This window comes from Rattus norvegicus, chromosome 20 (assembly GCF_021556685.1).
Source record: "Rattus norvegicus strain SHRSP/BbbUtx chromosome 20, alternate assembly SHRSP_T2T, whole genome shotgun sequence".
In the NCBI taxonomy this organism is placed as follows: domain Eukaryota; kingdom Metazoa; phylum Chordata; class Mammalia; order Rodentia; family Muridae; genus Rattus; species Rattus norvegicus.
In genome coordinates, this window is record NC_141553.1 from 12258851 (window position 1) to 12284698 (window position 25848).

At 51.3% G+C, this 25848-nt stretch overlaps 1 protein-coding gene and 1 pseudogene across 5 annotated transcripts in view; one reads left to right on the plus strand and one right to left on the minus strand.

Annotated features, from left to right (window-relative positions):
• The window catches only part of Col18a1 (collagen type XVIII alpha 1 chain), a 159397-nt gene that overhangs the window by 71555 nt on the left and 61994 nt on the right, over positions 1 to 25848 (plus strand).
• On the minus strand, positions 6435 to 6862 carry Pin4-ps5 (peptidylprolyl cis/trans isomerase, NIMA-interacting 4, pseudogene 5; annotated as a pseudogene).

The following is a 25848-nucleotide window of genomic DNA, read 5'->3' on the forward strand; positions in this document are numbered from 1 at the left end:
GGGTTCCAGTTTTAAACCCTATTCACATCAGAGGAAGGGGAGGGGGAGGGGAGATGGAGGGAGACGACAGAGAAAGGACAGATGCCCAAGATCTTATCAAGACACGTCCTCGTTTGAGATCACATAGCAGTCCGTTAGCGCCTGCCACCTTGTGTGAAGAGTCAAGGTCTCACCTGGTTTCCTGTGTCAACTTGACACAAGCTGGGGTTATCACAGAGAAAGGAGCCTCCCTTGAGGAAATGCCTCTGTGAGACCCAGCTATAAGGCATTTTCTCAGTTAGTGATTAAAGTAGGGAGGGCCCAGCCCACTGTTGGTGGAGCCATCCCTGGGCTGGTGGTCCTGGGTTCTATAAGAGAGCAAGCTGAACAAGTCAGGGGGAGCAAGCCAGTAAGAAACATCCCTCCATGGCCTCTGCATCAGCTCCTGCTTCCAGGTTCCTGCCCTGCTTGAGTTCCTGTCCTGACTTTGGTGACAATGTGGGAGTGTAAGCTGAATTAACCCTTTCCTCCCCAATTTGCTTCTTGGGCATGATGTTTTGTGCAGGAATAGAAACCCTAAGACCTACCCTGATGGTGGACCTGTTGCCTGGGTCCCTCCCCAACTGTGGCTGGTTTCCGTGTTTCCTCAGGCATAGGGGAGTGTGGGAAATGGTTGAGTATGCCTCATCCCGCCTCCTTCCTGGTGTTTCTGCAGTTGCCTGCTCCTGGCCTGGGTGTAAATCAGCATCAGTTTCTTCAGCCACTTGCTTTGGATGGGCGCTTTGTGAAGGTTGAAGTTTCTTTACAGCGAAGCCGTGTGGTTGCTTTCATTGGTGACGCCATGTCTAATGTATCCTGTGACTCGCAGGAGCCGCCCAGCGAGTGTGTGAGCAGGGCCCTCGTGGCTGAGAGCTTCACCACGTGGCATTAGTTAACAGAGTTGAGCCTGGGCTGCCTTCAACATGCTGGGGGAGGCAGGGAGGGAGGAGCCAGACCCCAGCCTCCACTTTTAAGTGAGGAGTTGCTGTACTTTGAGACCATAAAACAGGGAGACCCCTTACTGCCCTGGGCTGACCAGTGTTCCAGGGAGGGCCAGCCATCCACAAATGGCCGAGGGACTGGACGGCCCATGTGGCAGAGGTGAAGCAAGAGTGTGGCCTTTTAAATGTCTCTTAGTAGGGCCACACCCAGTGTAAAAGGCTTAGCCTAGGGTCAGTAGCAGCTTTGGCATTGTATCTTACCAGACAGAGGAGCCTTAAAGGACCCGGTAAACATGGAGAATGTAGCTGTGCCCTGATGGGCCAGCAGGTCCTTCCTAGAGGAAGTTTCAGGGACTTTCTTTTCAACTTTGAGAAACATGCCCCCTGTCTGTCTCCATAACATGGCCAGCCTCTGATTCTCAAAGTGGCCATCGGGGGAGCGAGTGGGCAGGCACTTTGACTCTAAGCCATCAGGTACCCAAGAGTGCCTTAGGGTAGAAGTTCCCAGGCAGAGTCAGTTCCTCTTTGTGGCCCCCAAGGGTGGGGATCGGCATCTGGAGATGGAGAGATGGCAGGTTCTGTCAGCTTGGGGACACTCTGCTTAAACTCTGATGGGCCAGAGAGCATGGACCCGGGTGCTCACTGGGCTGCCCAGCCTGTCCCTCGGGGTGCCAACTACCCAGAGGAGACATGGCCTGGAGAACTACAGCATCTGCTGGGGAATTGGGCTGTGACTTTCTTCTAGGCGTACAGGTTGGCTGACCATTCTACTCTGTACAGCAAGTTTGAGGCTCTGGCCCAGCTCTCTCCAACACAGGCCGTGAAATAGTCTCGACCAGGCTTGGCCTGGTGTGAGCTTGCCTTTCAGGGCTCTGGTATCATCCTGTGCCCTTGTCTGTGATGTTCTTGAAACCATGGGTTTCCTCAATGGATGTGGTGAGGATGTCGCCTTGGGTGAGCTGCAGTCTTGGGGACTTACCACCCACTCTACCTCTTGGATGGAGACTGCGGTAGTCCCACAGTAGTGTCCGTATCTGCAGAGACTCTCTTGGAGCCCTGTCTGTCCTTTCTTCCCTGAGGCGAGTATTGCCTTTCTTACCTCCACCTCAGGGAACCGTGTGAGAAATCGTGATAGTCTGTAGTGTAGCATCATCACTCCCCCACACCTGCTCCCTCCTCAACTCTCCGCTCACCCTGCAGGATTCTCTTGCCTGGATGTCAGAGAGCACTGGACGCTAGGCTAAACTGGAGCTAGGATGTGCGCCTACGGCAGCCACTACAGGCTGAACTTGTAGTGGCTGTGTGCAGACTGTCCAGCTAGGATGATGTCTTTTATCTGTGGGACACTGCTTACTAGCTGAGAATGTCATTTGGATGACAGCTCCAGTGTCCTTAAGGCTTTTCTATGGGCTCATCTCCCAGTGGCTATGTTGTCACCTACCTCTCACCTAGCATAGTTCTGTTTGGGGCTGCCTCTGTCCTTTCTCAGGGATCTGTGGTTTATTTGAGGGCTACAGGAGCCAAGAAAGACCAAAGTTGCATGCGTGCATGCATGCGTGTATGTGGTGTGCTGTGTGTGTGTGTGTGTGTGTGTGTGTGTGTGTGTGTGTGTTTCGTGCATTATCCACTCCGTCTCTTACTCAAGGTCGCTATGGACCTGAGGGGCTCAGTGTGACCCACCCATAGTTTACACTCTGCAAAGGAGGTATTCCCTACCTACCCCTCCTCCCTTTTCACCTAGGTGACCAGCATCTACAGGGTCCTTAACACTGCATTCTCTAACTCCCTCCTCCTCCCCACAAAGAGGCCTCTTGCTCCATGCTGACCCCTGACTTCAAAGCCCCGTCCCCCCCAGCTGTCCCCCCCAGCTGTATCGATGTGGACAAGTGAGAACAAAACCCAGGTTGGGGGTGGGGTGGGGTGGGAGAGCTTTCTAAGGCTTTGCACATTGCAGTGACCTCTGACCCGTGCTTGGCTCTCAGTTGCTTGTGCTTCCTATACCTGGAGTGTTCCTTGGGGGGATTCTCCCACCTCTGGCAGTCCACACACTGAGCTCCCTTCTCCCATTTCCTTTCCTCTCCTTGTCTTGGAATCGGTGTGCTGGGGCAGGTGCCCAGCCTGTGCTGCCTCTGCAGGCCGAGGGTGCTGGGAAGTGGGCAGACTCAGGAATGTGCTGGCACCTGGTCACTCCTGGGCTGACTCAGGTCTGACTAATGAGGTGACTCACCTGAGCAGCCTGAGAGCCTGGAGAAGCCTCCCTGTTAGTTCCCTCCCTTCCCTTAAAGAACTGGGTCCACATGAGGCCCCCTGCCAGGGCTCCCCCTTGGACTCCACCTCCTACTGCATTCTCCATGCATTCTCCATGGCCACCCTTGGTCACTGTATTAACACTTGTGTACCTTGCTGTTGTATTTAGGGTGGCGACCTGCATTCCCTGCGGGCTGGATTAGGCCCAGCTTAAGGTAGAAGGTGTTTGAGTTTGAATATGAATTATACCCAACAGGTTCATAGTTTGAATGCTAGGTCCCTAGATTTAGGTGTTCCCTGGAGGAAGGTTTGGAAGCTGAGGCTTAGCTAGCTGCTGGGAGTAGAGCCTGGGATGGGGGTGGGGGGAGGGTTGGCAGTAGAGCATTGAAGATTCTGTTTCTGTTCCACCTCAACCGTCCCGCTCCTGTCACGTGGGTAACCGCCACCTCCTATCCCCACTGTGAACTCCATCAGGCCCTTCTTCCCTGAAACCGAGTCAGAACAAACCTTTTTCTTTCTTAAAATCGTTTCTGTCAGGTCTTTGGTCAAAGCCAAAGTAACTAATAACAATAAACAGCGCCCGAGGGTTGGAGCGACATTGCTGTGGTCTATGGGCGGTCGGAACTGGTGTATGATGGGGTTGGCAGAAGACTTAGAATTCAGAAAGTGTGGAGGAGCGGGAGACAGAGGTGTGGATGGAACACTGTGTTCTCGAGGTTTCAGATGGGAACATGGACTCTGTTGGGAACCCTAGTCCATGACTTGGCAGCGCCCTTGTTGGTTGATGACCATTTTGACGAGATTCATAGGCAGGAAGGAGGCCTTTCTTTCTACCTGGGACCTCAGCCACCTGTGTGTTTTGAGGGGCTCACTCAAAATGAATATCCTGGGCTTCTCCACCTGAGCCTGGACAGGCAGTCAAGGAAGGAGGTGGGCTCTGGCCCACCCAGGGCAGGCGTGGGATCATTTTTGGTGACCCCGGGTGGGTCTAGTTACAGAGACAGAGGGAGAACGTGGGTGGCTAAGTCTCTGGAAGCCCAGGAATGTGGGCCAGACTCTTCTCTCTCTGCCTGGGGTCCCAGGGTGGGTAGCAAGTATTTACTTTTTATTCTTGGCAAAGAACAAAACCGGCTGCAACCCTACACCCAGGCTTCCATCAGTCAAGCACGTGTCCAGAAGGGCAGCCTTTGGTCAGGTGGGCAAGCCTGTCAAATCCATCAAAAAGGGTAGAAACAACCTTTTGTGGAGAGCAAAACTCCAGGGATCCTTCCACATCTGGTTCACGGCCAGCCTTAAGTACCTGTCCATAGGGTGGGTCATTTAACTTCCAGGTGTCTCTGTCCATCTGGAGGATGGCTGGCAGGGGAGGGATACATTCTATTCACAGTGGCTTCTCTGGTCTGTAGGTTGCTCTGGGGAGGGGCCTGACACAGAGCATAGTAGGCTCTTGGCCCCTTCCACTATGGATTGATGGATAGATGCCTTCATTGAGCTAATGAGGACAACAAGGAAGGAGCCGTGACTCCTACTGAGTCACCTAATGGAACAGGGACTAGGGAGGCAGCAGGTACCGTGTGGTAGCTGTGAGAGCCAGGGAGAGGCCAGACCAGGTATGACTTAGGGAGATCTCTCTGAGAGCTCTGGAAGATGGTGATGTTTCTCAAGGCCCCTCAAACCGCATGCGATTCTCCTCAAGACTTGGAGAGAAGCGTGTCCTCACTGAGGCTTCGGGTGTCCCTTTGGTGTGGTTTAGGCCTGCTGCTCTGGATGGCCTGCGCCATGAGTGTCTGGGGAGACAGAGCGGCTGTCTCCAGTCTCTAGGGCCATAGCAGAGACAGCAGCTGTTTCTCCTTCGGGTGCCCTTGAGCTCATGGGAATGGAGAGGGCTGCTATGACCAGCATGGTTCTGTCCGGCAGGTACTTTCCAGCCCAGGAAGTTTCCCTTAGCCAGGAAGTCGGAGCCCCATGGACACCTCTATGAGTATCTGCCCACACAGGCGCCTCCCACCATGCCCACTGGCTTTCAATGCTTTAGTGCAGACCCAGGCTGAAAGGCAGGGGGGCCAGTTGAGAAGTAGAGCCCAGGAACAAAAAACCCTAGGCCTCTTTCTGGCACTACCAGTAGGTAGGATCACTTGGCTGAGGATTTTGGGAGGATCCCAGCAGGTTGGTGCCAGGTTGGTGGCGATAGGTTTCCTCACAGGATCTTGCTGAGGTGGAGTTAGTGGAGAAGGTAGAGCTTCAGCAGAAGGTAACATGTCCGGTTTGCTGACCTCAACCATCACACGTTGGCTGTGGTGTTTCTTTTTTTCCTTAGAAGAATTATTTATTTTATGTATATGAGTACACTGTCGCTGTCTTCAGACACACCAGAAGAGGGCACTGGGATTCGAACTCAGGACCTCTGGAAGAGCAGCCAGTGCTTTTGGCCACCGAGGCATCTCTCCAGCCCAACTTTTCATGTCTTTTTTTCTTTTTCTTTTTTTTTTTTTTGGTTCTTTTTTTCGGAGCTGGGGACCGAACCCAGGGCCTTGCGCTTCCTAGGTAAGTGCTCTACCACTGAGCTAAATCCCCAGCCCCTATCTGTTCGGTTTATTGACAGAGCCATCTTCCATTCTGTCTATCATGCGGATCTGGAAGCTTCCTTGGGCCTGCAGCTCAGCTTTCAAGTAGGGCACTGCAGGATATGTGCAGGCTGAGAACATTGAACTCCTTTTTTCTGATGCTTCTATATGCTGAGCTCGGAGGACCTCAAGGTGCCCGCGAAATGGGAAAGACCCACACCTTCTTCCCCGGGACAGAAACCAAAGACAGAACACTGGAGTTCCACCACCCTGCCTAGTCCTCTGTCCACCATCTTGACTCTATCCGGAAATGTCTTCTGTGAGCAGAGAGGCCCCTGCAGCCTTCCCCATACTGAGTGTGACGACCGCTGGTAGGGTCTGAAAGCCAGCTGTTCCCACAGATGATCGTCTTCTTTGAAATTCTGAAACCAACTCAGCCAAAGAAAATAACAACAACCCTTCCCTTCCGAAAGGGTCTGGGATCCCTTTAATGTCTAACTTTGTTTGACCTTGTCAGTATTGAGAAGGACAAGAAGGGGGGCACTGTTTGCTCAGATGGAGATAGGAACTCAGAGGATAAAGGGACATTTTATTCGACTCTTTAAGGACTAGTAAAACTCTTTTATTTTTATGGTTAGTACTCTTAGAAGTTTTTTTTTTTTAGTCTTTCATGTGATTTTATTTTCTCCCTTCAACCATAATAATATGATATCCAAATTTTGTCTTAACTGGTGGGTCTGTAAACACAGGCTTATCCATCCCACTTACAGGCAAAGGCTGCTTCTTGAAAATGGCCCCACCATGGATCCTCTGGTCATCCAACCCGTCACCCCCTTGTCTGGCTGTATCTTCACTATTTTGTGTGGCCACTTCACTGGCTCTCATCCCAGACTTTAACTTTTCCATGGCTTCCATGATTTTCCCATGATTTTTCACATAGAATGTGTCTGACCTTTACTGCCTTGCCACCACCTTTAGGACCCCGAGACTTCTTGTCAGCCCAGTCACTCCCAGAGGCTGCACCTCCTTTCCCTCCTTTTCCAGAACTACTTTTCCCCTTCAGCAGCATCTCTTAAGCTTGCCGTTGAACTCTCGGGCAGCTGTCTTAGAAGATTTTAAATACCAAGTCCACAGACCACATCCCAAGGTCTGTGAGGAGACTGAGGACCCAGGTTTGCCCTCCCTGAGGTACTCCTGTCCAGGACCACTCCTCAGAGGGGGCAGGGAGGGGCGTGCAGAGAGTACAGCAGAGTGAATAGGACTCCAGGCCACAGCCCAGCATGAGCTCTGACCATGTTCTCTTTACATTGGCCACCAGTAACCCCTTCTTCCATCAGGGGACCCCCCACCAGGTCACATGTGGCCCCTAAGCCTCAGTTGTTTCTCTTCTGCAAATGTGCCAAGGCCGGCATTGATGCATCACCTCTTCAGAGGTGGAAGCTCTTTGTAGACGGGGCTCTGCAAGCCTCTGTCACATACACTCTTCTATGGATGGTAGGTTTGCAGGCACCGGTTTGGAGAACCGGCCATTTGATGCCCATTCAGAGTCTATCGCCCGGGGTTGGGGATTTAGCTCAGTGGTAGAGCACTTGCCTAGCAAGCACAAGGCCCTGGGTTCAATCCTCAGCTCCAGAAAAAAAAAAAAAAAAGACAAAATAAAAGTTGTAAAGTCTATCTGAGTCTATTGCCCAACTATGTCATCGTCCTGGCCTTTCCCCTGAGCAGAGACCAGGCAACCATCCTGGGTGAGCCTGGGGCATAGGGTTGCCAATTCAGGAGGGTGAGATCCAGCTTGGTTCACACTTGTCAAGTGGGGTGCAAGAGTTGGAGAGACTTGGTGGGTTCTGCAAATAGGGATGACCAGTTCTCTGGGTCATTTACTGTCAGGGGTGTGGACTACCTGGAGCAGTCATGAAAATGCTGCCTCCCAGGTCCCTCTTCTCCTCTTTTGAGCCCCTCTGGGCAGTATGTCTGTCTGTCTTTCACACCAGAAGAGCAAGGCCTGGTCTAAAAGGGGCAGTGCTTAGCCCTGCCCACCTGGGAGGAATGAATCTTAGGGGATGTCTTAGGGTTTTACTGCTGTGAGCAGACACCATGACCAATGCAACTCTTTTAAGGACAACATTTCATTGGGGCTGGCTTATAGGTTCAGAGGTTCAGCGCAGTATCCTGAAGGCAGGAACATGGCAGCATCCAGGCAGGCAAGGTGCAGGAGGAGCTGAGAGTTCTACATCTTCACCTGAAGGTTTCTAGGAGAAGACTGGCTTCCAGGCAGCTAGGGTGAGGGTCTCGAAGCCCATGCCCACAGTGACACACCTACTCCAACAGGGCCACACCTCCTAAAAGTGCCATTCCCTGGGCCAAGCATATACAAACCATCACAGACCTCCCTAAGGCCAAATGATTTATGGCCCTGTAGACAATGTTGAGAAATGTTTTTAAGGGTATTTAAAAATCCCACCTACAGGGGGATTTTTCTCTCATGTCTCCAAATGTCTTTTATGCAACCGTCAATGAGTGACAGTCATCTTGGCAGTTTATTTCTTTAAGCTGTATGGGGTACCTCTTTGTAAAGGGGGAGGCCCCAGGAATAGGTGGACAGTAGACAGTTGTCTCAACTTTAACTTTTTTGGGGAACATGCTCTAGAGGTAGCCATCCCTGCCTTGGCTCCATTACAGGGTACATGTGATGGACTGTGTGTGACACACCCATTTTCTGTAACTCCCTGAGACCACGTGTGGAATACATTCCCAGCTCCCATGTAGAGTAAAGCAGCCTTTTAATTTGGCAAAGTGGGCTTTGTTGGGGCCTGCAGGCTGGGCCTAGCAAGGCATAAGCCGTTCACTGTCTTCACTGTGGGGGCTGCAGAGCAGGAAGGTTGTGGAGCTTGGGAGGAGGACCTGTGGCCAGCAGCCAGGCAAGTAGAGGAAAACGGCCTCTGTTTCTGTCCTGTCTGTCCTGAAGCATGGCGGGCCGAATCACCAGGGTGGGTGATTTGGAAGGGTGTGTGTTTTGCATCTTGTATGCTCACAAACACACACTTTAGAAAGCATGCCCCTTGGGCTTTGGTATTATGTGTAGGCAGCTTCTCCCCGGCAAAGGGAAGGCGGGTTTCTGGGGTGGAACCCCAACCATGGCCCTTTGATGGGTGCTGATCTCTGCATGCTTCGGAGGCCTCTGTGTGGGGCCAGCCCACGGCTCCTGTGATTCACGTGGGATGAAGCCGCCTTCCAGTTCTTTCAGAGAACAACTTGTTGGCAGAACGGCATGAGCGGATTTGTCTGCAGCTGGAAGATGCTCTTTGCTGACCTGAGAAGCTGATTTCCAGATGGGAACCTAAGGCTCCTCGGGGTGGGGTCCAGGGCTGGGGCAGTCCCACAAAGCGCTTGTTCAAAGATAAATATGAGATGTCGACAGGCTCGGAACTTTTATGGCTACTTGGCATGGCCAAGACAGTTTTACCGAATTTTACAGGATTATTTGTCAATAACGTGAGGCAGGTAGGACCAGCCCTTCCTAAGATCATAGAAGCTGGAACCTAGAGTCCAGAGACAGACAGGAAATCCAAGAAACACTGAAATCTCATTTAAGATTTTACTAGGGCCGCACACAAGGAAGACCTTACAGATGAGGCCTCAGAAGACAGCCAGGAGGTAGAGGGATGCACAGTGGTGGGTGCAGTGAGGGGTCGGGGCATACACAGAAACTCTGGATTCCAGAGATGGGTCAAGGTTTCAAAGGAAGCTCGAACAGCCACAGGTAAGACTGGGCTTCCTGAAGCTGCTTTAATAAGCTGCCATGAGTCCTTGGCTTAAGACCCGTTTATCGGTAGAACCCAGTTGGAAGCAGGAAATGTGTCCAACTGGCTACAGTAGTCAGGAAATTTAACAGGCAAGTTCCTGCTGGGAAAACCATTCTGGCTTTCCTATAATCTGGAAGCCACTCACCCCTGTAATTCTTGTGTTTCCGCTCCCAAGACTAGCATGGTAGGGAGTCCCTCAGGCCGAACCCCTTCTCTTCTTCCTAAGAGAACCCCAGGGGCTGGGGGTTAGGCTACTTTATCCCTGGCTTCCAGAGTGAAAACTCTGGCAGTGTCTTTTACATTCACCTGCAGATTAACCCTTGACAGGAGGCACAGCCATCATAGTTTCTAAGGACGACAGGCATCTTGGGTATTCTGCTAAGCTCACAGAGGTAAAGACAAAATGGATCATTTTCGACCCATAGGACAGGGCTGAGCTGTGGCCACTCAGAGAGAATTTACCTGATTGGATGGGCGGGAGACGTGGGTTCATCTCCAGCATTGGTGTAGGGGGAAAATCCACTCCCCACATAGAGCAGAGGGCATAGGAGCATCTCTGTGACTTGGGGTCTCTACCCATCACCCCGACACCCCGTTCTTAGAGTTTACATTACATGCAAAGGGAACTGCTACCCACCAGGAGAGAGTACAACATCATCTGTTGGTAGCTGTATGGTGCTGGACCAGACAAGCACCTGGTGATGCAGACAGAGAGGAGGCTTAGAGGCTGCTGGTGGGACTGAAGCTGCCACACACCTTCCCCCTAGGGTGACCTGATGAGGTCCTCTGTAAAGCAGGGCACAGAAGGGGACAGGCTTGTGTGTGTGTGTGTGTGTGTGTGTGTGTGTGTGTGTGTGTGTGTGTGTGTGTATGTGAGAGAGAGAAAGAGAGAGAGAGAGAGAGAGAGAGAGCGCACAGAGGTGTGGACAGAGGAGGTGCTGTGTACTGGTTATGGGGACTGAGAAGTTGAGAAGTTATTCTCTCACTTTGAATTACTGTATATAAGTTTCTTTCCTGATACAGTATCATCCCAGGAAGAGCTCCTTAGAAAAGCTTGCAAGTGGCTAAGAAATGCCGGGTCTGTGGCTCCCTCTGGTGGCCGCCACCTAGTCTGAGACCACGTCCTGACCAATCTTGGCTGATCCAGTGTTTCCCTGGGGTTCCTCCTTAGTGGACACACGGAGGCTGGCACACTACAGGATGCCAGAGCCTGACTTTGAAGGGATTTCAGATGTTACTCACCTTGGCAGCTCAGCGCTAAGTCCCGTGGAGTGAATCATGGTCTGTATGGGGTTCGGTAATCTCAGCGGAGTGGGTGGAACCCAGAGAAAGGCTCTGGGAAATGTTTGAGTGAGAGCCTGGGTCACCCACCCACATCTTTCCCTGTGTCATCAGTAGCTCAGAGCTGGTGGGAAGGTGATTTGGGGTGCCAAGGCTGTGCTGGCTGAATCACCCACCTGGCCTCCAGGCTGCAGGAGTTTGGGGGAGGGGGTGGATGTCTTGGCCCCGCCCTGTTGCACTGTTTTTTTTTTTTTTTTTTTTTTTGGCATCTCTGCTCTTTGCTAATTGCATTCCGTAGATTCTGGGTAGAATTTATTGTGTTACTTGACCACGTGCCACCCGGTGAGACAGCTGGTGAAAAGCCAGGAAACCAACCGGTTGCCAGGTATGGCTTGGCGGGCCACAGGTGGGTTTCTGAGCTGCCACTGGGAGGAAGTGGGTCAGGCTGGGGTCCAGAGGTGACAGTGTCTTCCAGAACCAGGGACCTTTGTCTCCCGCCAAGCCCTGCTGTGATCTTAGCAACATACTCAACTGGACTTGGGGGTCATCTCAAATTTTTCAAAGAGTCTGATGGCAGTGTAGGAAGTGAGAATAGAGTGTTGGCCATGGGCCCAGGCACAGCGTGGTCCCTCACTCAGGGGAAGGTTAGTCTTTCTTCTGGCCATGCAAAACCAGCAATGGGTCCCCAGGCTGCAGTCAAGGACCTCTACCCTCGATCTGACCATGGGAATTTTTCACCACCAGCTGTCATATGTGTGTTCTCCCCCCCCCCCCACCTGATCCTTAAACAGACTCTCTCTGGGGAGCTCTGGAGAGGGTGGTTTGTAAACCCAGGTGAGCATCCCCAGCCTCTGTTGAGTGAGTAGCGTTTCTTTTTGACTCCACGTGGGCAGCCCTCGGGAGTAGCTCTGGGAGGTAACAGTTTCCTTCTCCTATGGGAGATGCTGTGGGCTCTTCAGATCCTAGTAGCTCTCAGGCCTGTGGGGAGAGGTCTTGGCACTCCCTGGGGCTAGTTTGGGGATCTCAGAAGGAGGAGGGGACCAGAGGCTGAATCCTGGGGCATACTGACAACGTTGGGATACCAGTGCTGTGAGGAACTTGCTAAGGGAGAGGTAAGAGACTACAGAAAAGGCTGGGGAATGAGAAAAGCCCCAGACCCGATGTTGGCTCTGGCATGGGCCGGCCAGCAGGTACCTCTGCCTGAAGGATTGGCAGTGTGCAGGTAGTCTCAGGTGCGCACGGACGTCACCTTTAATGCTTCAATGACAGCAAAGCCCTCTATGTTCCCCCCCTGCTCTTCCTGGCCTCATTCTTGGCATTGATTTCTCTCTTTCCCTACAACTGGAAGAAGACAGGGAAAGCCCGCTGAGGGCGTCTTAGATATTTTTCTGTTGGTACCCTGTTTCCGCTCATGCTCCCTTAGTAGTTTTTCTGTTTGTTTTCTTTTCTTTTCTTTTCTTTTTTGGTCTTTTTTTGTTTTCTCCTTCCTTTCTTCCTCCTCCCCCTCTTCTTCCTCTTTTTTCCTTCCTTCCTCCTGTTTTCCCTCTTCCTCCTCTCCCTCTTCCTCTTCTTCCTCCTCCTCATCCTCCTCCTTCTCCTCACCTTCTTTTTTTTTTTTTTTTTTTTGGTTCTTTTTTTTTCGGAGCTGGGGACCGAACCCAGGGCCTTGCGCTTCCTAGGTAAGCGCTCTACCACTGAGCTAAATCCCCAGCCCCTCTCCTCACCTTCTTAAGTCAGGGTTTCTCTTTGTAGCCCTAGCTGTCCTGGAACTCACACAGTAGACCAGGCTGGCCTCAAACTCACCTGCTATTGCTTCCTGAGCGCTGGGGTTAAAGGCATACGCCCACCCCCACCCCACTTACTTTGGTAGTTTTCAACCAAATGTTCTTAGAAATAAAATGTGTGGTAGCCTCTGTTTATGGCTCTAGGCTGTGGGGCCTCTGACCTACGTGAGGTACTAAGGCTGGGATCCCTGTTGCTTAATGAACAGCCCTCCTGGGGTGCCTGGGATGGTGGCCAAAGCCCAAGGGATCAAAGGGCCTGCACTTCTCTGGGGAGCGGAAAGGCTTGCAGATAGCACAGGGAGGCACAGCCTGACACCTGGCCCCTCCTTGGCCAGGACCCCTTGTGAGTTGAAATCACAGTCATGTGAATTAGCAATGACCACATGCCAGCCTGGGCCGCCTCCAGCAGAGGCCACTGTAACCCTGGGAGTTCAGCCTTTTTTCCTGCCCGCACTGTTCCTGGGTGGTTCCTGGAGTTTCTGGGGCCTTAATAGAAAACCCCGCATCCGAGGTATTACATACAAGGCCTCAGGCCTCATCCTGGCTGTGACCCCATCATTGTAACTTCTGCTTCTGTTCTTGAGTGCTGTCCTCTTGGGTCTGTATCTCTCTTCTGTCTCTTAAAATAATGACTGTGAAATCCAGGCTCAACCTGGTTGTCTAGAGGTTCTTGTCTTGGTGTCATTGAGTGATTACATTTGCGAAATTCCCTTTGACCTTGCAGGGCTGTTCACAGGTCCTGGGTGAGACAGGGGTACTTAACCTCCACTTTCCAGTCTCCCATGAGGCCTAGATCCCTGAAGGGGGATCAGCTCCAGCCCCAAGTTTGTCTTTGTTCTTCTATACATGGCATTTAAGTCAACAGACCCAAAGGTGACAGGTCCACTTATCTACTTATCATGGGCCTGGAGGCCCTAGTCGTGGGAATCTTTACCACAGATATAGTGGAAGAAGAGTTCCCTATGTGTCCTCCCAAGAGAGTCGATGGGTTGGAGAGGGGCTGGAAACATCAAAGCCTTAGGGACTCCCTTGCAGCATCTGGCTGGCTCCCATATTCCTTATCCACTTTGGAACTCCTACGGTGTCTTAGGGTTTTACTGCTGTGAGCAGATACCATGACCAAGGCAACTCTTATAAGGGCAACATTTCATTGGGACTGCTTTACAGGTTCAGAGGTTCAGTCCATTATCATCAAGGCGGAAACGTGGCAGCATCCAGGTAGGCATGGTGCAGGAGGAGCTGAGAGTTCTTCATCTTCTGCTAGGAGAATATTCGCTTCCAGGCAGCTAGGACTAGGGTATTAAAGTCTACGCCCAGAGGGACACGCCCACTCCAACGAGGCCACACCCACTCCAACGAGACCACACCTCCTAATAGTGCCACTCTCATCACATACAAAATGCAGGAGAGAGATGTGGATGCAGAAGGGACAGATGAGAGGACAGGAACCAGCAAGAGGAGGGACCAAGCTTTGTAGGATGCTATCCACTGCTGTCCCAAGGATAGCCCAGCATTGTCCCCAGAGGATTGTGCCTAGTTGCCCAATTAGTGCAGCTATGCATGGACAAGCTTCGCCTCTGGCTACCTGGAGGAGCAGCCTGGGCATGGATACTGTCACGTGAGATTGGCCACGCCCACCTGGCAACCGAAAGAGACCCACCCCATCCCCGCCGAACACCCCCCCCCACTCCCCCGTAACTACTGTACGTCGCTCCTCTTTTCTCCCTGAATTTAAAGTCTGCTTGTGAGCTTCGTTCTTGCGGGCTGTGTATTTTCTGGCTGCATCAGCTGAGTTGCCACAGGCCCCTCTGGCCTCCAAGTTACCTCTTCACCGGGGCTCTTAGCCTGGCTATCTCAGCCTGTTCCCCTGCGGTGGCAGAGTTCCCACGCTGTGCCGATGTGTCACCCCAATAGATATACTTGGGTATATCCCAGGTGTGCTGGGGTATTCTTGAAATAGAAAGGGGCCAAGATGGGTATGAGTATGTGAGAGGTTGTATGGCTCCTGTTGTCGCACTGTGCCTGCTATCAATATCAATGTCCTGGGTCCTAGGGGCTTCATTCCGCCCTGACCAGGAGCAAGTCAAGTGTCTGGGTAGCCTTGCTGACAATGGCCTTGATGTGCAGCCACAGACTGGATCCCTACTCCTGCAGTGTGAGTACATTGGAAGAGACCTTGTCCTTTGTCAAGATATACCCATAACCAGATCCAGTTTCTTTTCTTTTCTCTCCCTCCCCCACCCCCCTGGAGCTGGGGACCGAACCCAGGGCCTTGAGCTAAATCCCCAACCCCTAGATCCAGTTTCTTGAGAAGCATATATGCTTAGTGTAATCTTTCAGGTCCCCAGGCCTCAGAGCCTGGTGATTTTTATTCAGATTTTAACCCTCTGGATAGCTGAGTGGCCCAAGCAGGCCCAGGCCATTGGTGTGTGTGGGTGGGGGGGTGTCACAAAGATATGAGCAGATTTGCAAGAGAATGCATGTCGTGTCTTGGCTCCAGGGTGTGCCTGACCCCATGGCCTCAGCTGAGGCCCCACTAACCCAATTATGGCAAGCCCTCCCCTCCCCACCCTTGGGAACCTAGCACTGTAAACGTGCTGTCCAGCCTTCCGTGAAAGGATCCGGTTAATAAACAACTGTTAAATCCTTAAAGGCCAAATGAGACATTCACTAACAGAGGCTACCTAGTTCTACCAGAGGCATCTCAGAGGCAAAGGTGCTGTTTACCCTCTGAGTGTTTACCACAACCGCTGGGGAACCCCCATCCTGGCAGAAGGCCTCAGGCCTCAGCTTCTGCTCCGTCCTGTGCATTCTAGGTGCTTACAGGCCTTGGAAGCAAGGATGGTGCTGAGCTTACACTCTACGTATGAGTCCTGTCCCTTGAGAGCAATCGCCCTCCCGTGTGAAGTCTGAGGTGACTGTGTCCAGTCAAATATTAATTTCCTGGGTCAAGAGTCTTGGCTTGAAAGAAAGTTAAGGCTCCTCGTGTGTAGCCACCAAGAGGGGGACAGTTAATTGCAGGCAGCAGGAACAGTACACTTGGTGTGTGTGTGTAACCCACAGTGCCTCTTATAGAGGCTGTGGTATCACTTAGCGCCCAGGTTCTATGAAGGTAATGTTATTCCTGCCTGTGAGGATGTTGCCCCTCTTCCTAAGCTGGCTGGATACCACTGTCCTGCAGTACCTGGCCCCTGCATCAGGGAGACCACACCATGTGCCATCCCTCTGCTGGGAGGATTTCTTCCCAGGACCACCACCAGGGACTGGCCCTAAGGATCACCCTCATCCATTTTTCTGTATTTTGCACTGAGCTTTTCCAGAGCAGGAGCCCCAAGACTGTGAGGCTGAGACCCTCTACGTGCTTGCTTATAGACCCCAAGAGCCAGAGCAGGCAAGGTGTGCTTACTTAAGGAAGAAGGTGACTGGCCATGAGGTGGGAGGAGCTAGGAGGGCAGAGAGTCCAGCTGTCCCCTCTGTTGTCATGGTATGAGGTTTATATGATAGTGGGCGTGAGGACACATGCACAGGTGGGTGGGTCTAATCGCAGACGCTGTGTCTGAGTGCTGGCCCAATCCTTCCAGATGAGTAGAGGAAGGGAATGGTAGAGCCCACAGCAGCAATCTGGCTCCCAAAAGAGCCCCTGGTTTGTTTGGAAAGCTTATTGACTGGAAACACCCCCCCCCCAGGAACTTTAAAATTTAGAAAACAAGACTGAGAAGTTATAAAAGGAATAGTTCATGAATCCTCGAAAAGAAATCTGCCCCACTAAAGATCCAGTGCATGCAGATGAAGGATCTTGGGGTTTGGAAATGCGATGTGGGTGTTTTCTTCCTTCCTTTTTCTAGCTTTATCGGACGACATACTTCACAAGCCTGCGGACCCACTCATTTAAGGATATAACTCATTGTTTTCGGTACATTCCAAGATAATAATATCAACTTTAGAACGTTTCCTTAAACTGGCTTTCAGCCCCTTCCCCCCAGCCCCTCCCCTGCCCTGCAGGCAGTATTTGCCAACTCTTTATTCTGTGTGAATGAATCGTGCAGTGTCTGGGTCCTTTGACTCACCAAGATGTCTCTGGGGAGTCTAAATCCTTTGCGTGGCACATGCCAGTTCTTCGTTCATTTTTCGTGGCTGAATAGTATTCCATTGTCTGATTGACCACTTATGTGCCGGTCAGTAGGGAATGAATCTTGCTTTTGCTGTCTTGCACTGAGCCATCTTCTCAGCTCTCTGCTAGCTGCCTTTTGATGCTGGCAGTCGCGGTGGCTGAGAATTTAGCATCTTTGTCTCTGCTGGGAGTTTATCTCCACTGCAGTGATATTTATTTGGGTTCCTTGATCGCTGGTAATAAAATTGCCTATTATACTTGTGCTGTGGGTTCTTTGTATATCTCAGATACAAACCCTCACCGAGTATACACGCACAAGGCTTTCTTCCGTTCTTGACGGTGTTTTGCTCTGACAGGTGTAGCCTGCCTTTCTGTTTTTTGTTGCTCGAGCTGGCTATGCCACAAGAATTATTTGTCGGGTCCAAGCCCGGGAAAGTGTATTCCCATCTCTTGTTCCAAGAGTTTTGTCTCTTTAGCTCTTACCTCTGGGTCTTCTTGGGTGTACGATGTGCGGCTGGGGTTTGGCATCGTCCCACACACATGGCTACCTCACCGGTACCATCTATAGAAAGGCAACTCTTTCCCCAATGACCAATCTTGGTGCTCATGTCAAGAGTCAGCAAACCACAGACTAGTGGGTTTGTTTCTCTCTGCCCTGCTGCTCTGATCTATACACGTCATCAAACTGAATCAGTAAGGAACACACACCTCCACCCCCACCCTCCGTGGTAGTGGTGGGGCATTGAGACAGGGTTTCTCTGGCTGTCCTGGAACTCACTCTGTAGACCAGGCTGGCCTCAAACTCAGAGATCTCCGTGCCTCCCAAGTGCTGTGATTAAGGGCATGTACCACCACCACTCTGCATGAAATACACACTTTTAATAGACATGTATGAGTGCTGTCAGTTGATAGAATGTCAAATCTGCTGGGAGATGGGTCCTTGGACATGACTGTGAGGAAGAAGTACCCTGATTACATTAGTTGGTGTGGGTAGACCCATCTTAATCATGGGTGGCGCCATTCCCTAGGCAAGGGATCCTGGACTGTATAACTCAGAGAAGATGAGCATTAGCATTCCTTGCTTTGTGCTTCTGGCTTGGATCTAACCTCAAGCTCCAGACTCCTTGACTTTCCCAGTGCGACAGACCGGAACCTGGAATTGTGAGCTAAAGAGAATTTGTTTTCCCTCTGCAATTATTTTTATCCGAGGATTTAGTCACCACAGCGAGAAGAGGAAGTGAGATTAGCCTACCTAAAGGTAGTAATGCAAAATCAGCCTGTCTGGAAAAACCAGAGCACCCCCCAGCTGGCTCAGCCACTTAAACAGCTCTTCGTGAACACTCAGAAGACGCAAAAATGGGATTTCTCCCACCCTCAAGCTCTCTGAGACAGAGCTTCACTACGTAGCCCAAGCTAGCCCACCCCGAACTCATTTCTGAGATAAGAATATCCAAAGTTGGGGCTGGGGATTTAGCTCAGTGGTAGAGCGCTTACCTAGGAAGCGCAAGGCCCTGGGTTCGGTCCCCAGCTCCGAAAAAAAAAGAACCAAAAAAAAAAAAAAAAAAGAATATCCAAAGTTAGACAAAGGCATCACAAAAATGGAAAACCTACAGACAAGAACCTTGACACAGAAATTTTTAGCAAAATGATAGCGCATCAGGTTACGCACGGATGACGCATGGCTTTAATTGTAGCACTTGAAATCCAGAAAATGGGTTTGACAAAATCCGTACTCCTCCAGAAAGAACTCCATCGACTTAGAAAATGACATGTTTGGAAAACAGAGGGCTGATCTTAGTGAATGGCTGGATACTCCCCATGAGGTCAGTAACAAGGCAAGAGTGTCCCCTCTTGACACTTCATTCACCAAGGTCCTGGAAATGCAGCCAAGCGGTTGGGCAAGAAAAGAATGAAAGACACCGGGGCTGGAGAGATGGCTCAGTGGTTAAGAGCACTGACTGCTCTTCCAGAGGTCCTGAGTTCAATTCCCAGCAACCACATGGTGGCTAACAACCATCTATAAAGAGATCCGATGCCTTCTTCTGGTGTATCTGAAGACTGCTACAGTGTACTTATATAGAATAAATAAATAAATCTTTAAAAAAAAAAAAGAATGAAAGACACCCATACTAAGAAGCAAGAAGTGAAACTCATTGTTTGTCGATTCCAGGCCTTGTAAAAAGTCTCAAGGAATCCCCTCGAAACCAGTCGAAGCCACCGAGTTCTGCAAGATTGCAGGACCCAAGATTAATACTCAAGGGCCAGTGTGGGTCTGTACACTGTCAAGAGGCAAACCACACACAAAAATGCCAAGAGAAAAAAAAATCCTGTTTATGATAGCACCCCAAATCAGTAAAACACTAAGCAATAAAGTTAACAAAAGAAGTGTAAAGTCTGGCGTTCAAACCATTAAAGGACGCTGGCGGAATTTAAAGAGTTCTGATTAGTTGCCAGTGGTCCAGCCCAGCCGCTTACACACCAGCTCTCACCCGAAGTCCAGCTGTGCAGAGCCTCACGGGACCCGGAATAGCCAAACAGGCTTGGTTCTTGAAGGCTGTACAAATAAAAAAATGTCCTCTCTTTGGGGAAGGTGTGGATGTTTCTGGAGTCTATAGTCACCAGAGTACGTTCAAATCAATTTTGTGTAAGCGAATATTAGATATCAAGTCGGGGAGGGGTGTCATGTGTGGGGGAAGGTGTCCTCCGTATCTGTCTGGCTCCCCTGACTTCCAGATTCCCCCTCCCCCACTCTCCCTGCCTTGAGCTTATTAGAAGTTTCTGGAGCCTTGCCTGTTGGTTCTGAAGACTCCGTAGGAACAATCTCTTGGGTGTTGGTGGAAGATCCATCTCTATCCACCTCTGCTGAGTCATCTTGAGTCCCTGGGGTGAAGTGAAGTGAAGAGAGAGGAGCTCAGGAGCATTCGAAAGAAACCTCTGTTTCCCCAATAAATAGTTCCCGTACTCCCTTGGATCCATGGGAAACTTGGCCTCGTTTCTTACAGGCGCTCTCTTTCCTGTACACACGTGCACACATGTCTATGTGCGCGAAAATCCATACACGGTAATGTACATCTGTGCATAGCGTGTAAATATACCATGCCCATATTCACGGACACCCCACACACATGTATATACACACGTATACGCACATACACACACACACACATACACACAAGCAGTCCTTGAACACGGGTCCGCACATGCCTCTGTGCACACAGCCGTTTACATGGAATCTATACATGCAGCATCTAATGCATCTCTCCTGATACTGCGTCATTTTCCTGTCCGTGCACACGTGTGCTCTGACATTTATATGTAATCCAGTGTATGTGTGTGTATGTCCACGCTTGGGTCTACGTCTCCACTTGCAGGCTCATATTCCTATATGCCCACGTGCAGGCCTTTTCTTGCGTGTGACAAGTTGCACCCTAGCACTCCTGTCTGTGACCCCTGAGCATTCTCCTGCGGATCCAAATTTCTTCTCACACCCGAGAAGCTTGTGACACCCATCTGCCATGTTACAAAGAGGACATTCAGATGCCCCCCCCCCCCGTAATCTCAATGTGTTCTATAGATAATTTAAGTGTGTTTCTCTTAAAAATATTATTTTGGGGCTGGGGATTTAGCTCAGTGGTAGAGCGCTTGCCTAGGAAGCGCAAGGCCCTGGGTTTGGTCCCCAGCTCCGAAAAAAAAGAACCAAAAAAAAATATTATTTTATAAATTATGTGTATGTGTGTATTTGTGTGTGTGTGTGTGTGTGTGTGTGTAAGTGCAGTCCCTGTGGTGGCCAGAAGAGGGCGTCAGACCCACTGGACCGGAAGTTACAGGCAGTTCTGAGCTGCCAGGTGTGGGTGCTGTGTTTGGAACTTGGGTCCTCCAGAAGATCGGTCTGTGTTCTTAGTCACTAAGCCAACTTTTTTTTTTTTTGGCCTTCTAGGGGGGCTGCTGCATGGTGGCATGTGGTGGTGATGGTGACTGGGAGCCTCTTTCTTCCCCTTGACCTGGTAGATATAGGCATCTTTGGATATCCATGTATCTGGGGGGGAGCGTGAAGCTCTCAACACAGCCAACTGATTGCTTCTGTTTGAACTTACTCTAGTTTCTGCTAAGATCTCCGGACAGATGTCCATGTGTCCTTGCAATGGCTGCCCAGGGGGGAGGAGTACCTAAAAGGCTAGGTATCCTTGGAGGCCTGGTGGTTTCCCCTGACTGGCCAACTTAGTCTTTTGCCTCTGTGAGTTATCCTGATCACTCTGGACAGTGGAGAAGCAGTGTTTGGATACTTTGTGGGTGAACCTTCTCCATACGGGATGAATGACAGATGCCCAAGCTCTCTCTGTCCCTCAGAGACTGGGGGACACTTGTCAGGATTTGACTGGGTCAATGAGTGAGACCAGGACACTGTTCCAGTGCGGATTGGACCTCTTAGGCCCCCACCTGGTCTCTGTTTCCAAAGGAAGGAATCCACAGTAGACCCGGGTCTTACCAGAGTGATCTAGAGCACACTGGCCCCGGCCAGTAGACTCAGTGGAGAACGAGAACCATGCAGAATGAATGCAGGCAGTGTGCTTTTGGAGAACGAGAACCATGCAGAATGAATGCAGGCAGTGTGCTCCGCCATTACAGTTCTTCCTACTTGGCTTTGGGACAGGCAGTAGCCACCCCTGAGAGGTCCATGTGGAGGTAGGGCTTCTTCTCAGGGTAGCCTGGGCACAAGATGTGACACCTGGTGTTGGTAGAAGTACGTTGGACCCTTGAGCTCCCAGCTGTCTCCCAGAGCCATCCGGTGGTAGCTCACTGAGCCTCGGCTGTCTTAACAGCTCACATGCTAAGAGCCAGTTCCTGCTCGCTTGTGGGTGTCTTGGAGTTTTTAATGAAAATAGAAGACAGTATTATTCAGGAATCTAAACCAGACCAGACGGGCCAACAAGACAGAACAAACCCTTGCTTGGGGCAGGGGTGTGTCTTGCTGCTGAAGTGAGAGGGCGGGACTTTTGGAAGGGACTGACTGCTGGGAGGAACGGTACAGGGGGAGCTAAAGACTTTTTTTCTGACGGCTACTTGCCGCATGGTGATGGGAGGAGGTTATAGTCCCCGAGCCAAAGTGACTCTGGCCTGCAGAAGATTTGCTCTCTCTGGGAGTGTGGAGGAGGCCTGTGCTTGGCTGAGCCACAGGGATGCCCAAGGGCACATGAGGAGGGCGGGTCACTTGTAAACTTCACGTTGTGGGGATGGTTTGGGTTCTGAGAGGGAGTTTGCCAGATTGAAACATAGCTGAAACGGTGCCTTTAGGATCTTGATTTAGTAACTCTCTGAGTCCCGGGAATCTTTGCATCCCTGTCATTGCTGAGCTGGGAATGGTGGCGCAGAGGGAGTGGCTTTTTTTTTTTTTTTTTTTTTTTTCTGGAGCTGGGGACCAAACCCAGGGCCTTGCGCTTCCTAGGCAAGCGCTCTACCACTGAGCTAAATCCCCAACCCCGGGAGTGGCTTCTTGCATGGTAAGAACTTTGCTGTCGCACACCCAAGGACCTTGGCAGGCGAGGGTGAGGGACGGACAGCCCGTGTCTTGGTACCTTGATTCTAAAATTGAGATAAATTCGTTTGTCCTCCCAAGGGGGCTGCTGGGTGATCGCTCCTCAGGGCTCTGCTGGTGCGTGGCCTGACCAGGTCCCGATCCCTGCTCGCTGGTATTGACAGGAGGAGCCATACACAACTCTAGTCACTGAGGGCTGAGAGAGGACTTTATTGATTGTCGGCCGTTGTAGGCACTGCTTGTGCCAGTACCTGAGCCCTTGTCCTTAAGAGTAAGGTGCCCTCTGGGTTATACTGGCTTCTCAGTCACCTCATAGGTAAACTGGATGAGTAGTGCTCTGCTCTCTAGAGGTCAGCATAGCTGTGTTAGCACAGGCCCCGGGGAATAGCTTGACTTGTAGATTCCGAGCTACGGGAGCTCTGCCAGATTACAAGGGCCACTCAAACAAGGAAGGCACTGGTGTTTCCTCCCAAGGTGACACCAGAGCAGGAGAGCCAGCCCAAGGTCAGATTCAGGTGCAGTCGAAGAAAGCCTCAAATCCCAGGTTGCCAGTGGACACTAGCTTCTAGGAAAGTTGTTCTCACAACTTGCAGAGAAAAAGGAAGCTGCAGGCTGAAGGCTGGGAATCAGGAGTGTGGTGGACTTCTGCTTCTGGGGCATTGCTGTTCTGGGGCATGCTGGGTGCTGCTGATCCCTGTTTCTGACCAATCCCTCCTGTTCTCTAGGAGCTGGAGTGGTGGTCTCATGGGAGGTGTAGTCTTCAGTGACTGCCTGCGGGACAATGGGATTTGAACCCAGCTTGTGATGAGCTCCTTGAGGGACTGAACCTGAGTCAGATGGGTAGGGCCTGTGTCCTGGGACTCAATTCCATCTCACTGGGTCCTTTTTGCTCTTAGAACCTAAGGTGTAGACAGTGTCCCCTCTCCACCTAACTGTGGATGTAAGCATCTCCTTCTCTTTACCTTGGGTTCTCTCCCCAGCATGGCATCGTCTAGATCAAGCAATCTCCATGCTTCCTCGCAGATCCTGCATGACAACGTGCTCTCTGTCTCTGAAGGGTCTGACAGGCAGTGGCAGGGAAACGAGTGGGTGCTGTCCCTGGCTCCCCAGCTTCTGTTCCCCCTCCTGTCTGAACCCCTGACCTCTGCAGCATGTGGGCACACAGAGTGATGCCAGATTGAGGGGCAGATGGGACCCTTTACACATACGCCAGGGCCTTAGCGTTCCCTGATAGTGTAAATTTTTCCATGAGTGTGTGCGTGTGTGTGTGTGTGTGTGCGTGTGCATGAACATGTGTGTTTGAGGGTACGGAGTGGGCATGATCATGCATGTGAGTAAGTGTAGGAATGTATGTGTCCATGCATGTGTGCACATGCGCACATGTATGAATAGTGCAAGATAGCAGATGGGAGCCTAAGCTTAGACCCTGAGAGCTGTGAATCCCTTTACCATGCTTGCAAATGAATACTGGGTAAGCCATGCTCTGAAGTGGGGGAGGGTAGGGTGGGGGAGGGGTTGGTGGGGGAGGGGAGGGTGGGGGAAGGTCTAAGCAAGAGTGAGTGCTGGGTAAGGTGTGGGTACTCAGTGTGGGAGGGACTGCGCCCTTCTACATAGGGCCCTTGGAATAGGAGCGTTGGCCCCTTGATTGCCTCCGTCCTTCACTTTTGGTTTTGCCCAGGAATTTCATGTTGAGTCCCCGGGTACAGAGCTAGCCCGCTAGTCAAGGGGTCCTGGAAATAATCATCCGGATTGGGGCAGGGGACCAGGGTATGACATGAGTTTAGGGTTTCCTCCCCCCCTTCTCCCTGCCGTGGGGCTGAGTCCCCTCTTCTCAAACGTGCAGGATGCGGGGTAGAGGGCAGAGTTCTGGACTTTGGTCCTGGGATTTTCCAGAGGCATGAAATCGCATTAGGAAATTCACTGGGCATTCCTCAATCCCTCACTGGGGATTCACTTGTTGGCGTAGAGCTCAGAGGCCCAGAAGTGGGCTTATGGCTGCCTCGGTCTTAGAGAGGGACTTGGTATCCAGCTGTTTGCAGCTGGACTCTGAGCCAAACCGGCACAGCCCTGCCCTTTAGACAGGGATTGATTGATGATTCCCTTACATGTTGATGTGGGGACAGTTGGGGACATGCCTTTGGGGCTGTTTCATCACACGGAAGCATTGCCACTATAAACCTGGGGGAGGGTGGCAGAAACGCAGTAACGCCGCCCACAGCTCAGAGAGGAGCCCAGAGGGACAGTTGGCTGAGACTGTGAAGGGGCACCGTGTAGAGCCTGGTAGTAAAGCCACGTGTCCATGCTGATTACATGAGGGTGTGCATGTGTGTTTGTGTGAGCGAGTATGTTTTTGTGCATGCGCAGGCTGCTGACTACCAGTTCTTCACTTGTAACTGTGCTCTTGACCTCAAGCTCATGGCCTCTGTGTCTGTATTTCTCCATTCTGTGGAATGGGCGCTCACGGGCCTCACCCCCAGCATGTCCCTGGCTGGCTGGTGTTGGGGACTCTGCTGGGCTTGACAGCTTTGTGAGTGCTGGATGGGAAACTTTGCTCCTGCTCATCCTGGTTCTTTTGTCACCGGGGAAACTGAGGAAGCCACAGACTCTAGAACATGACAATTAGAAGTGGTGCTGGAGTGAGGCCCAGTCCTGCTCTGAGTTATGAATGGGACTGAGGGTAGCCGGCCTTGGCAGCGGCTGCTTCCCCATAGTTGACCTCAGTATTTCCACCTTCCTGCCTGGTGGCCATTGGACGCTTCTTGTCTTGTTCTTCCTTCCCTTCCTTCCTTCCTTCCTTCCTTCCTTCCTTCCTTCCTCCCTCCCTCCCTCCCTTCCTTCCTTCCATGCGTGTTGATGTTTTTCCTGTATGTATGTCTGTATGAGGGTGTTGGGTCCCGGAGTTACAGACAGTTGTGAGCTACTATGTAGTTGCTGGGATTTGAACTGAGGACCTCTGAAAGAACAGTGCCCTTAACCACTGAGCCACCTCTCCAGCCCCTGGACACTTGTTTTCATTGAGATGTTTTGGCCTCTTATTCTCAGGTCTCTGCCTCAGTTCTTGCCCCTCCTCCTATGTAGCTAACCTTGGGCCTTGTAACTGCCATAGACTTCACACTGAGCTGGGAAAGAGAAACGTTTGGATATATGCCAACACTTGCTAGGTCCTGGGGTCCCTGTGTGCTGTTCTGGGTGGAAGTGTTCAGACAGATCTGGGGGCACCTGTAACAGCCTGGAGAGGCCAAGCTCCTCCCACCAGGCCTTGTGAAAAGGGGGACCAGGACTCCTCACAATTACAGATCTCCACACCCTAAAGTATTCGCCCCATTGGGCGCCCCTGGGGACCATTTTATGAATTTCAGTAGTGATAGGAATGAGGTGAGGCAGAGAGCTGTGCCCTATGGGGTCTTAGATGTAGGACCACAGAATGTGGGGGGATTGCATGGTGTTTTGTCTCCTTGACTTCATTTCCATGGGTGTTGACTTTGATTAGATACAGAATGTCTAGAAATTCGAAAACCCAGCTTGTACTGCAAACCTCTCTGTCCAAGGCCCCAGGATACGTGGGT